The following is a 4,845-nucleotide window of genomic DNA, read 5'->3' on the forward strand; positions in this document are numbered from 1 at the left end:
AAAACAATTTCTTAGAACCCAAACAAAGGGAACCAAAAACCACAACTAAAAAATTGACTCTAAATCGTCAATATTGGAACTCAAGCATTGAAGAAGCAAAAACACTCAACTAAGAAATGGCTCTAAATCATCAATGTCTAAGAACAAAAAAGCATTGAGTTTGACTAATGATAATTTAGACCCAATTTTTTAGTTGAGTTTTTTTGTTTTCTTTGTTTTGGGGTTTAAGAGTGCGTTTGAGGTTGTTGTTGAAATAAATAAATAAATAAATATATATATATATATTTATCAATAGAATTGTCAAAAAATTACGATTTGTAAACAACATGTTAGGTGTTTGGTGAAACATCATAATAAGTATTTTTTATAATTAAATTATTTTTAAATTTATTTTATAACAATATTTTTTTAAACATTTTTATTGCTAATTTTATATTTGATAATAGTAACTTTATTAAGGAATGGATGTAATTGTCTTTATAAAAAATAAAAAGGATATAATTGACTAATGAAAAAGAGTTACTTAAATATTTAAAAGCTCCAAATTCTAGTTTCATTCAAACGTTCTATTGAACTAAAATTGATAATCATTAAGAATGTTTTTAATGATTACCAAAATATATTTAAACGAAATTTTTTAAAATAAAAATGTTTTTAAGCATTAGAGAAACAATCCCAAACAACTCTAAAAATCCTTTTTTTTTTAGGGTTCTATTACACTGAATCTTGATGTACTTTATGATTTTTGTTTTATAAAATTTTTCACATATAAAAAATTTTAAAAATAAAGTGAGTAATCAAATTTATTGGGGTAGACTTGTTATTAAATTTATAAGATGTTTTGAAATTCAATAAGAATTTTAAAGATTATTGTAAATTTTGTGTGGATTTTTGTTCACAAGGAAGCCAAACAACACAAATGAACCAACCAATCTGATAGGGGTTATTGGCATTAATCTAACACGTGGCTAAGCACGTGATTGCAAGTTTGCTAACAACTTACAAATGCAAAGAAGTCAACATTGTTGGTTATCAACCAATAGGACCAACGACGGCAACTTTAGCTAGCAGTCCTCATCCTTAATTGCCATTGTATTCTTCTGGTTTGCGCAATTGCTCGCAATGTTAGGTAGATATAAAAAATAATTTTTAAGAAGGAAAAATTAAATAAATTTTAACTAAAAAACCAAGAATTGAAAATTTCAATGCATATTTTTCATAGATTTATCATTAAGAATGATAAGTTTGAATATATGGAAAAAAATTGTTTTTTTTTTAGCCAGTGATGCTCATGAAAAGAAAAATAATAAAATAATAATAAAAATTGTCTTTTATGCTGGGTGGAGAAAATAGGAAGGAAGAAATATATTTCATTTGTTCGAATAATACAAGGAAAGAAAGAAAAATATAAAGAATGACTCATTCTTTCTCCTTTATAAATTTTCATCCTCAAAAATAGGGGAAGAAAAGAAAGAAGGCAAGTGGACTGTTATAAAGGTTTTTAATTAAATATTATCCTAAATACAAGTTTTAAATTACAGTACTATCCTCTATAAATTACAATATTATAAATATTATTGGATATAATAGTAAAAAATAATTAAAAGTTTATCAAATTTAAATTTATTCTCTTCTCTTCTATCCAATTGAACAAAAAGAAAAAAATACACAATGTCTCATCCATCCCTTATTCTCTCCCTTTCATACAATTTTTTTCTTCTTTGCTGAACATAGCATTAGTGAAACTTTGCCACAACACCCATAAGACTATTCTTTGATTGTCATTGTATAATCTTTTTGTTCTTCAGATTTAATCATAATCTTGTATATATATATATAAGGTCAGGTGCAGAAAACACTCCTAAAGTATTGCATATCACATCTCTCACACGCAAAAAACACCCCTAAAGTTTCAATTTGGTACAAATATATCATTCTGACAAATTTAAATCCTAAGTTGAATATATTACCCTTACTAAACTATTTTTTAAAATATATAAAAATAAATAATTTTGTAAAATGACCGAAAAAAACATTATTGGAGGATGCCCCTTACGTGCATAAAAAATAAAAAAATAAAAAAACCTGAAGTTTCAAATTTATGCAAATATGTCACTCTGACAAATTTAAACTCCAAGTTGACTAAATTATCTTTACCGAAACATTTTATAAAATATATAAAAATAAATAATTTTGTAAAATGACGTAAAATGACACTATTGGAGGACGCCATCAATGGATAAGTAAAGATAAAAATAAAAATAAAAGTATAAAAGAAAAGTAAAGATAAAAATAAAAAATGATGTACAAACTAAAGAAAACAAATCTATCCCAAACTCCGAAAACTAATACACACTGATATTGGGATTTTTTTCCCTTTCTTTATTTTTTATGTTTAACATTGTTGGTATGAAAAAAAAATAAAATAAAGAAAAAAAAGAGAGTAGAAAACAGTCAATTGAAATCTCAAAAAATTCAAATCATTGTTCTATAAAATTTAAAAGTTTAAAAAAAAAAAAAAATTAGAGATATATATAAAGAAAAAAATTTCAAATATATATATATATATGTAAGGTAATATGTACATAACACCCCTATACTATCCCCTTGGGTATTTTCGGAAGAGTAAAAAGGCAAAAGGGGTATTACAACACTACTTTATGTCAGATTTATGATTAAGTGGTATTTTTGCACAATGTGAAAAGATTAGAAGTATTTTTTGCACACTTTTTCAAATAAGAAATAAAAGTGCTACGCGGAGTATACAAGGGGAGTTTTCTGCACTTATTTCTCGAATGGAGTAAATTCAAGGATGTAGATTACAAATGTCAATTGAATTAGATTTAAAAAAATTATTATTGTTAACAACAAGAATAATTTCTAGTGAATAATTTAAATTTTATAATTTTGTGAGTTTGTATTTATAAATTAAGTTTACAATACAGGTTTTATTATTATTATTATTTTATTATTTTTTAATAGGGTAAACTTATAAACTTGTCTGTCGGGACTCGAATCCCCCTGTTCCTCCTCATTGAGGTTGGGAGGTAACACCATTGGGTTAGAGTCTCTATGATTACAAATGTAAGGTTATTTCATGGAAGGCTATGAAGTATGGACACAGATACGGGATACAGGTACGACACGACACGACACGACACAACACGGATACGGCGAAAAATTTCAAAAATATAGGGCACGGGCATAGATACGGCAGGGATACACCAATAAAATTATATATATATATATATATATATTTAAAATCCACAATATCATAAATCTAATTTCTTTAAAAAAATATTACAATAAAAGAAATACTTCAATTCATCATCTATATAATTAAGAACCTAGCAAAGTTATCAACAACATTAGACAAATAAGATCAAGTATATTTCCAACATGTTTAACATTCTTCATTCATCAATTTATTATACGTGTAGTTATTTTTTAAATTTTTCAAAATTTTACTTTTAAACATTTAAAATTACATTAGGTACCCATTTTTCTTATAAAAAAAAAATTACAAAATATACCCCGCCGTATCCAGTACTTGTCCTCCACGTATCCCATCTGTGCCTAATAAAAAATAATTTCTGAACACTTCACAGAAGTATCGGACATGAGTGTCCGTGTCAGACACGTGTCCGACACTAGTACGGAACCCTGGGAGGGGTGTCTGTGCTTCATAGATGGAAGGTTATTATTTTTTTCCTCTGGCAAAAAACAACCAACAAAACTACCACAAACATATTAAGTCAAACAAACTGACATATCCCTCAAAGCCAAAACATTATTATTGTGATACCCCTCGATTCTAGAGCCACGGGTGATTAAGTCCGAGCATAGATCTGAGGGATACCAAATAATTAATATTTAACCGAACACAAAATACAAAATGAATTTAAGAAATAACAATAATAAGCTAAAGGAATACTAAATTAAAAAAAAATCCTCAAACATAAATATTTAAACTCTGATAATCCAAACTTCATAAGTTTACAACTCGGGAATCCATCTCTAGTGGACCTCTATTAAAAACCCAAACCGAACGAAAATAAATAACTGAAGATAAAAGCCCAAATCTAATATCTGGAAAGAAGTCCTACGTCGTTGGTAGAATGGAAAATCGTCTCTGCTCAGCTCGAACAAGCCCTAAGACCTCAAACGTCCAATACCTGAAAAATGATAAGTGGGTCAGGCCCACTAGCAAGTTCTATACTACTACTACCCAAGCAGAGACCCGATACGCATGTACATCCTAACCAATCCAACAATAACTAAATAGTCCGTAGATACATATATATATAGTCACACTACAGGACTCTCACTGGACTACAGGCCCATCTCAACCTGACTAGTAGGCACCATGCAAAACGCACCTGAGGTGGGCATGACACCCTAGACCTAGCAGGGTATATATCCAACCATCATAGCCAGCTATGCATCCCAATGCATATAAGCTCCCTAGCCAACGACTCTGAGACTCAGGCTCATATCGTGGCACCATAAAAATATATTTAAAATCCGTTCCAAACCAAAAGTGTCACTCAACTATTTAGTGATCTGACACAAAATACAGGAAGGACTTAACTTTTGTAGTTAATCCATCCCTTAATCCAGAATAGGTAGGACTTAGCGTTTTTGAGCTAACCCCCCTAGTATGACACCGTCTCATACCGGAGCATACAATCTATCCATCCAGTATTGATAATATAAAAGACAGTAAGCATTACAATATCAACAAGTCCATAAACAGTCTAACACCATCCATCCAATTGTTGATAAAATAGATGACATTATAAATATCAATATTAACACATCCATAACAAGTACAGCAAGACTGTT

This window comes from Cornus florida, unplaced genomic scaffold (assembly GCF_030987335.1).
Source record: "Cornus florida cultivar Cherokee Brave unplaced genomic scaffold, ASM3098733v1 CherokeeBrave_3.0.0_Hap2_Chr06, whole genome shotgun sequence".
NCBI lineage: Eukaryota > Viridiplantae > Streptophyta > Magnoliopsida > Cornales > Cornaceae > Cornus > Cornus florida.